At 38.1% G+C, this 10,258-nt stretch overlaps 1 protein-coding gene across 2 annotated transcripts in view; it reads left to right on the forward strand.

Moving 5' to 3' along the window:
- The window catches only part of IGSF11 (immunoglobulin superfamily member 11), a 177,778-nt gene that overhangs the window by 153 nt on the left and 167,367 nt on the right, over positions 1 to 10,258 (forward strand). The gene's annotated exons all lie outside the window — the stretch shown is intronic.

Here is a 10,258-nt window from a genome sequence, read left to right on the forward strand (position 1 = left end):
CACTGCGCCCTCGGCTGCCACCCAATCAGATCCGCGCTTCGTCCGCTCCGGCCTATTCACAGGTGCTCCCGGTATGGTGTTAGTGCTGGGCACTGTGCAGGTCAATGGTCCTGCTAAAAGCTCTTCTGCGTTAGGCTCTAAGCGGTACTGTAGTGATGAGGCCAATCCCTGTGTTTTTTCCTTTTAAATTCTTTAAACCATTTAAAAATCCTGCCTGTACAAACAGTGCCCGTACCGTTTTCAGTGGTACCAGGAAAGAGTTTAGTCCCTCTAAGAGCTGTGTTAGCAAAGTCAGATGCATCTTTCCTCACAATAAGGCGTAGACGGGAGAGGTTTGCTCTCTTCCCCACCTTCGCCACCACGCACCTCTGAGCATTCGTTGCTGCGGGTTCATCCTGTCCTTTGTCTCCAAGGACAGATGAGCAGCTGTTTTCCTGCCTTTTGGGTACAGCTGCCCTGGCTGTGGAAACTCGGGGCTATGAGAACCCCCAAGGTGTGTTTTTTGTTTGTATGCTTTGCGGAATTAGACATACATGATTGGAGGGCTAAAGAGAGGAGATCCAATGAGAAATGGGTTCTAAAATCACCCCCATTTAACTGACATAGCAGAAAGAATTAGGGCCTAGAGTTCCAAAAAGAAAGGGAGTAAGAAACGTGGGGAGGAGAGGAGGGGAGGGGGAGAAATATTTAACAAGTGGGGAATTTGCACCTGGTGGGGTCTGGGTTTTGAGATCTGGCCCTCCCGTTTTGAAATAAACGTTAAGAATCCACGCCAGGCCAGCATGCCCTCTACTTTCAGGAATAGGGCAGTACAGAGGTGGTAAGTGATGAAACATTTGTCTGACTCTTCAAAGCCTAAAGCCACTGAGGCAGGCCAGCCATTGGTAGTATAATACCAGCTATGCCTTTAGTATGGGTTTAATTGCATTCGATAATTAGAGATATCACTTAAAATCCAAATGCAAATAGTTGTGATCAAGATATGAAAGGCAGAGTGGGTACCATTGATGCCACACTTAGGAGTAAAAAGAATCTAGGTACACTGAAGTAATACCATTTATGTAACAGTATCTAGAACATAGTAGGTGCTCACAAAGGGTTTGTTGAGTATAAATATGTGAAGGATCTGCCTCATTTATGTATTTAAAAGTGTGTGGAGTGGGACGCCTGGGTGGCCCAGTCGGCTAAGCCTCGGACTTCTGCTCAGGTCATGATCTTACCGCTCATGAGTTTGAGCCCAGCATTGGACTCTCTGCTGTCAGAGCAGAGCCCACTTCCATTCCTGTTACTGTCTCCTCTCTGTTTGCTCCTCCCCAGCTCATACTTTCTCTCTGTCTCAAAAGTAAATAAAAACATTTTTAAAAAATGTGTGGAGCAAATAGACTGCATTTATAGTAAAAGATGATAGGCTATAGTTTACAATTTCAAAGGGGTATTGGTTTTGTAGATGTGTTTTTCTATTTATAACTTAAATTTATTCACTGTAGAAAAGAAAAACAAGCATAAAGAAAAAATTGAATTCCCCAAACACCTAAAGGATAACTTTTATTAACATTTTAATGTATATCTTTGTAGAATTTCCCCCTGCAAATCTATACATCTAATAGTTATAGTTATGTGTATATTTTACAAAATGGAATCAAACTGTGCAACTGTTCTATAAACTACATTTTCATTTAACACTGTGGTATAAATGTTCTTCCTTGTCAATAAATCTAAATTAAAGAACACTGGCTTTTGGAGTCAGACCAAGTTTGTTCTAATTCAGTATCTGTCATTCCCTAGACTGCTGAGGGTGGGCAAATATCATTATTTATCTGATCCTCAGTTTTCTCATCTTCAGATGAAAATGGGAATAGAGTAATAGCTCTCAGAGTTCTTGTGACAACTAAATGAGATGATATATGTAATTAGTTTGTATGTGCTTCATAAAAAGTAGCTAGTTTAAAATTTATATGTAATCTATTATATGAATTTATTTTGTTGCTTTTAACAGTGCTGCATTGACCATCATTGTACAGATATTTTACAAATTTGTCATGTTTTTTTCTTTAAGATGAATTTTTAGTTGTGGAATTGCTTGGCTAAGGAAATGTGCTCATTCTGGTCTTTGGAAAGTATTGTACTTTAAAATGTCCTTCAGAAAAGTTGAGCCATTGTCTTTGGAAAGTATTGTATTTTAAAATGTCCTTCAGAAAAGTTGAGCCATTCTATGACTCCACCATTAATATACTGGAGTGCTATTTCTCAATACCAACACTAATTCTGTATATATATTTTATTTTTGCCTGTCTGATAAGTGAAAAATAGTATCTTGTTTTAATTTGTATTCTTTTCATGTGTTTAATGGCTATTTGTTTTTGTTTTTGGTAAATGTCCTAGTCATGCCCTTTTCTTTTCCTTATTGATTTGTGAGAACTTCCTATATACTAAAATTTTTAATTCTTTATTACATACAAATATTGCAAATAAAGTTTCCTGTCTTGTTTGCCATGTAAAGTTTTATATATTTTTTATTTTTATGAAGTTAAATTCATTTTTCTCTTTGTAGTTTTTATCTTTTGGTCATGCTTACAGAGACCTTCCCTGTCTCTCAAGATAACATAAATGTTCCCCAACTGTATTTTCTTTTAGTACTTTTCAGTATGTATGTATTTCTTTTTTACTTCCATAGAGTAAAGTGCACAAAACTGTGAAGTTTGATGATTTTTTAAAAATGTTTATTTATTTTTGAGAGACAGAGAGAGGCAGCGCGAGTGTGGGAGGGCAAAGAGAGAGGGAGACACAGAATCTGAAGCAGGCTCCAGGCTCTGAACTGTCAGCACAGAGCCGGATATGGGGCTGAAATCCATGAATCACGAGATCATGACCTGAGCTGAGGTCAGACACTCAACTGACTGAGCCATCCAGGTGCCCCAAAGCTTGATGAATTTTTATGTATGTATCCATCCATGCATACACCATCCAGATCAAGAGATAGGCTGTTTTTATATTTTAGCAGTTAAGTACTGTTCTAATCTGTGTTTCCATAGCTTAGTTTCTCTGACTTTTGAACATCATGCAGTATGACTCTTGTTGGATATTATTTATTACTTCTGAGCAGTATTCCATTGTATGATTATACTGCAAACTGCTGATGTTGGTTGACATTGGGTTGTTTACAGCTTGGAACTTTTTTGGTATGTGTCTTTTGGTGGACATAAGTGCTTATTTCTCTGGAATATGCCAGAGTATAGGATTCCTGGGTCGTTGAATAGACTCATATTTGGCCCTTATAGATACTGCCAGACAGTTTCCCAAAATAGTAGTACCAGTATACATTCTCACCACAATGCATAAGAGTTCAAGGTGCTTTGCATATTTGCCTTTTACTGTTGGGTGTTCTGGTTTGTTGGTTCTCAGTGGAGTTTTCATTTGTATTTTCCTTATAACTAATGATGTNATTTTTATATTGGATTGTTCATCTTATTCTTATTGATTTATAGGACTTATTTATGTAGCATACTTGTATGTATGTGTTTGTGTGTATTTTTTTTTTTAAATGTTTTATTTATTTCTAGAGGAGAGAGGAGACAGCGTGAGCAGGGGAGGGCCAGAGAGAGAGGGAGTCACAGACTGAAACAGGCTCCAGGCTCTGAGCTGGCAGTCAGCACAGAGCCCGACGCGGGGCTCGAACCCACGAACCGCAAGATCATGACCTAAGCGAAAGTCGGACGCTTTACCAACTAAGCCACCCAGACTCCCCTGTTTGTGTGTATTTTTAAAACCCTTAACACTTTAAGTTTTCTGTATTTTATTTTGGTAGATTGTTTGTGATAGAAATCTCACCTAATCTTATTTTTAAAAGGTTATCTAGATATTCCAATGCCTTTTATTTTTTTTTAAAAAATAATTATTTCTTACTGATTTAAAATATTAGCTTTTCCATATAACACTCTCTAGTACATACTTGAGTCTATTTGTATACATTTCACTCCTGTTTTGTTAAGAAAAAATGATCTGTTCTGGTGTTTCTCTCAGACTGTTTTATGATTGTAGGTTTATAATATACAATAATATCTCATAGAACAAATTTCCTCTCATTTGTTTTCTTTAAAAATAATTTGTGAGTGGGAAGAGGGCAAGATGGTGGAGAAGTAGGGAGCTTTGTACATTTCACTCACCCCCATATCTCACACGGAGAAGGCCTGAAGCCATAGGAACCCTTACAGAATCCAGGAGTTTGGGAGGAAAAGGAGACTGAGTCCGCTGAGAAAACCTTCTAGCATGAGTGCAAACTGAGGAAGATAAAATCGGGCTGGGACCAGAGACACGGGGTGGGGGGGATCCCCCTCAGCAGGGAGCCACAGTGAGTTTAGGGGGGAGAAAAGAGTGGCCGAAACTGCTCAAGACACTGTCCCTGTCGCTGGAGAAGAGAAAAACCTCCGCTTGGGACACAGAGGGATCCAGTTTCCTGCTGTCCAGCTGACCCTAGGCGGGACGCACTCCTCCCAGGCAACCCCCGGGGAAACTGCTCCCCGCTTGCCAGCTCGACCTGGAGGGTATGCGTGGCAGCCATGCCTTTGTGCTTCTGGCTCAGCTGGATCCCTAGGGGGGAGGCAAAAGACTCAAAACTGTTCTGAGAGATTTGCCCGCGAGTTTATATTTTGGGTGAAGGGACACAGAGGGACCCGGATTCCTGCTGTCCAGCTGACCCTANCCATATCTCACACGGAGAAGGCCTGAAGCCATAGGAACCCTTACAGAATCCAGGAGTTTGGGAGGAAAAGGAGACTGAGTCCGCTGAGAAAACCTTCTAGCATGAGTGCAAACTGAGGAAGATAAAATCGGGCTGGGACCAGAGACACGGGGTGGGGGGATCCCCCTCAGCAGGGAGCCACACTGAGTTTAGTGGGGAGAAAAGAGTGGCCGAAACTGCTCAAGACACTGTCCCTGTCGCTGGAGAAGAGAAAAACCTCTGCTTGGGACACAGAGGGATCCAGTTTCCTGCTGTCCAGCTGACCCTAGGCGGGACGCACTCCTCCCAGGCAACCCCCGGGGAAACTGCTCCCCGCTTGCCAGCTCGACCTGGAGGGTATGCGTGGCAGCCATGCCTTTGTGCTTCTGGCTCAGCTGGATCCCTAGGGGGGAGGCAAAAGACTCAAAACTGTTCTGAGAGATTTGCCCGCGAGTTTATATTTTGGGTGAAGGGACACAGAGGGACCCGGATTCCTGCTGTCCAGCTGACCCTAGGCAGGACACACTGGTCCCAGGTGACCCCGGGTGAAACTGCTCCTCGTTCGCCAGCCCAACCTGGAGGAGACGGGAGCAGCGGCTTCTGGCTCGATCCCCAGGGGGAAGGCGAGAGGCTTGAAACTGCTCTGAGGGGCTCGCCTGCGAGTTTATATTTCGGGCAATTTCAATGAGGTGCGTGGACTGAGATCTGGAAACAAGGCCTGCAATCAGGCAATTAAAGAGGAAATTAAAAAATATATGGAAACAAATGAAAATGAAAAACAACAATCCAAAATCTATGGGATGTGGCAAAGGTAGTCCTAAGAGGAAAGTACATTGCACTCCAGGCCTATTTCAAGAAATTAGAAAAAGAGCAAGTCCAAGATCTAACAGCTCATCTAAAGGAACTAGAGGCAGAGCAGCAAGAATGGCCCAAACCCAGCAGAAGAAGAGAAATAGTAAAAGTCAGAGCAGAAATAAACAACATAGACACCAAAGAAACAATTGAACAGATCAATGAAACCAAGAGTTGGTTTTTTGAGAAAATAAACAAAATTGACAAACCTCTNCTAATATTTAATAGGACTACCAAACAATGTTAAATAATTATGAGGATTACAGATGTCATTGTATTCCTGAATATAATGGGAATGTCCCAGTAAGTGCTATGATTAATTTTGGCTATATATATATGAGAATATATCACAGAAAAATTTCTGTGATAAAGAAGTTTCTTTCTATTTCCATTTTACAGAAGATTTTAACTGGCTTTTGAATTTTATCAAATAATTCATAGAATCTATTGAAATAACCATATGATTATCTCTATTAGCTTATTCATGTAGTTACATCCATAGATTTTTTTTAAGATTTATGTATTTATTTTGAAAAAGATAGAGTACAAGTTGGGGAAGAGCAGAGAGGGAGAGAGGGAGAATCCACTGAGTGTGGAGCCTGATGCAGGGTTTGTTTCCATGACTGTGAGATCATGACCTGAACCAAAATCAAGAGTTGGATGCCTGACCAACTGAGTCACCCAGATGCCCCACATCCATAGATTTTTAAATATTAAATCAGTTATCCATTCCTAGAATAAACCTTACTTGGTCATCCTATATTTGTCTTTAAATATAGTTCTGAGATCAGTTGCTAATATTTTACTCAGGATGTTTGTATTTTAATAATTGATCTATTGTTACCTTTTCTTGTTTTGTATTTGTAGACTTTTGGTATCAGTATTATGCTAGCTTTATAAAATGAGTTTAGAAACTTACTATCTTCTTCTGTGTCCTGGGACAGTTTATATATGAACTATATGTTCTTCAAATTTTCCAAAACTCACCTATAAAATCACATGGTCTGGCTTCTTGGTGTGTGAGGGTTATGGTTGTGGTGTATACAGATCTCGTATTGGTTTTCCAGTTTTCTGTATGCTAATTGGTCTACTTAAATTTTTTCCTTATACTTGAAAGTTTTCTGATAAAGGAACTTTACTTAGAAAAATATTGCATTTCCTTTCAAATGTATGACTTATTGAGCATAAGTATTTTCTTAGACTATTATTTCAATCCCCACATATATTTTTAATTTAAAGTCCAATATTGAGACTTTTCTCTTCCTTGATTATATTCAGTTATCTTTCTTTCTAGTATGTTTTAATGTTGGTTTTAACAGCCTTTTAAAAGAAATACCTCTTTTGTTTATCAGGTCTATTGTGAGTTCTTTGTGGGTGTTGAGACTATAATATAACAGACAGTCAGTTTATAGTTTTGTGATCCTCTGACCTGAATATCTAACTCTGTATGGGGTATCAAGATCACTAAATTTGGAGTGTGCATCCATGAAATACAAAGGGATTAGTGGGGAGCCTCCTGCATCTTTTATTTTTATTCTACTTATTTATTGATTTATGAGCAAACCAAAGTAAAAGCAACTTTGAACTGAGTCCAAGGTATCATGTTGGCCTATCCTTAAACCCAGTTAACAATCTGTGGTCTGGACTAAAGAAGATAGTTTTTTCTTGTTTTTGCTTTGTTTTGTTCCTTTTGGTTGATGTCTGCAAATTTCTTGCTCTTTAAGCATGAAGCTAAGTGTTTTAAACATACTTAATTATGCATTTTTAAAAAATAGTTTTATTAACAAAGAATACCATACTATAAGACTAACTCACTTAATGTGTAGTCAGTGGTTTTTTTTTTTAGGATATTCATAGTTTTGCAACCACACCACAATCTAATTTTAGAGTATTTTTAACACTCTAAAAAGAAATGCTGCACACATTAGCAGTCATTTCACATTTCTCTCCTACTTCACCCCAAACCTGGGTAATCACCATTCTATCTTCTGTATTTGCCTATTTGGGATATTTCACAAAGATAGAATCATACAATGTAATCTCTATCTTTCATTTAGCATAATGTTTTCAAGGCTTATCAATGTTGTGGCATGTATCAATATTTTATTTTCTTCTTAGTGCCAAATGATTTTTATTATTTGGGTATACCACATGTTGTTTATCCATTCTTCAGTTGATGGGCATTCACATTGTTTCTATTTTTGGCTATTATGAATAATCCAGCTATGAGCATTCATGTACAAGTTTTTGTGTGTATATATATTTTAATTTCTATTTACTACATACCTGGGATGGAATTGCTGGGTCATATTATAGATGTGTAAGCTTTTGAGGAACCATCAAAACTGTTTTCCAAAGCTGCTGCACAATCTTACATTCCCACCAGCAGCTTATGAGGGTTCCAATTTCTTCATATCCTTAACAACACTTATTATTATGTGTTTATTATGTTAGCTTTATTAGTGGGTATGAATGGTATATCTTTGTGGATTTGATTTTCATTTCCCTGATGGCTAATGATATTGAACATTTTTTATGTGTTTATTGGCCATTTGTGTATCTTCTTTGGAAAAATGTCAAATCAGATTCTTTGCCCATTAATTTTTTTAACATTTTAAAATTTATTTTTGAGAGACAAAGAGAGACAGAACATGAGTAAAGGAGGGGCAGAGAGAGAGGGAGACACAGAACCCAAAGCAGGCTCCAGGCTCTGAGCTGTCAGCACAGAGCCTGGCACAGGGGTCAAACCCATGAATCATGAGACCATGACCTGAGCCAAAGTCAGATGCTTAACCACCTGAGCCATCCAGGCATCCCTGCCCATTTTAAACTGGGTTGCTTGTCTATTTATTATTGAATTGTAAGAATTCTTTATATATTCTAGATATAAATCCCATATGAAATATATGACTTGCAAATATTTTCTCCCATCCTGTGTGTTGTCTTTTTACTTCCTTGATGGTATCCTCTGACAGACAGAAGTTTTAAATTTTAATGATTTAAAACAGGTCTTCCATGACCTGTGCTTTTGGTGTCGTATTTCAGAGACCATTGTCTAATCCTAGATCTCAAAGATTTAGACCTACTTATGAAAACCAGTAAATGCCATCTTCTTAGTGAAGAGATTCAATGTATGTGTGGTTTCTTAATCTGCAAAGAACTGGTAACATTTAACTCCTTACTGATTATGCCAGAAGAGCCACAGTTAACTAAGAAAGATTGGATGAGTGTGTTACTATTCTGATAACTTGTCAAAATTGATGTAGATGACTTACTATGAGGAATAAAGCAGTAGAGAAGCAAGCCAGAGTTTCTGCATGGTGATCCCATCCCAAATCTAGGTCATCTCATACAAATCTAAATTGGGTTAGCTTCAGATAATTCTTTTCCTTTTTTAATGTTTGCATGTGACTAAGTGGTCTAATAAAATGGTTCCCATCCTAATATTTTGTACTCAAATCATGTATCCAAAGATATCTTATTAAAAGCAACTATTTTTTAATTTTAAAATATGGGATTTATTGATTATAATGTTATCACAACATAGAATCTTTTTTCTTTTTTTTTCCTCCCCCTCTTAAGTAAGAAGAGGAGATGTCTCTGGTGGGACTTTTGCTCTTGTGGGATTACTTTTCTAGTAGTGGTGAGTTACTTAATACTAGATTTTAAAACTGTTAGTAATTATCTCTGATGACCTAGGGGAGGGAAGGGCTTTCTATGATGCTGACCTCTTTTCACACTTTCCTACCTTTTTTTTTAATGTTTATTTATTTTTGAGAGCAAGAGAGAGAGTGTGCAAGCGGGGGAAGGGTAGGACTTGAACTTAACAAGCCATGAGATTGTGACTTGAGCCGAAGTTGGATGCTCAATCGACTGAGCCACCCAGGTGCCCCTAAAATACACCTTGAAGGACACACAAAACTTTGGTTAGCTTGGTTTCCTCTTATTAAGGGAACTAAGCCACTGGCATTCAGGGAGGAAAGGGAAATGTCTATGGTATATGTCATGGTAATCTTAAATTTATATGCCATGTAGTTTTTGTTCCATAAATTTTATATCATTACTTTAAAAAATTAAGATTTTTTTTAAAAAAAGAGGCTATTTAAGTTATTTATATAAGAGAGGGTGGTGATCTGAGTTAGAGAAATGGCAGTGGGGATGGAGAGAAGTAGATGGATTGGAAGTATTGTCAGTGGGAATGATGGGTAGTGAGTGAGGAAGAAGGAGTCAAAGATGACATGTAGGTTTCTTCTGGCTTGGGTGACTGGGCGGGTGGTGTGCTGTCCCACAAGGTGGGACACTCAGGCTTCATCCCTTAGCTTTCTTTGTAGAATTCTGTTCTTTCATACCTTTCTACTTTTCCTACTGTTTTAACCTCTTTGTGGATAATTTTCCTGTCTTTTATAAGCTTAGAATTATCTGGAATAACAGATGTATACTGGATATCAATTCAAACACATTTTCTTGCCTAATTACAGGACTAAAGAATCATAAAATTTTAATTTATCATGGCTTCATTTTTTTATTTTACCATCGAAAACCCTATGACAGAGGCACTACGTGACTTAGATTCTTGTTAAAAATTTAAATAAGTTGTACTATGAACTTACATATTTTTGATCTCTCTTTTCTTCCCTTAGTTGTTTTTTTTTTTTTTTTTTTGTTTTTTTATTTTTTTTTGGGTCTTGG

Source organism: Crocuta crocuta, unplaced genomic scaffold (assembly GCF_008692635.1).
Source record: "Crocuta crocuta isolate KB4526 unplaced genomic scaffold, BGI_CrCroc_1.0 scaffold87, whole genome shotgun sequence".
NCBI lineage: Eukaryota > Metazoa > Chordata > Mammalia > Carnivora > Hyaenidae > Crocuta > Crocuta crocuta.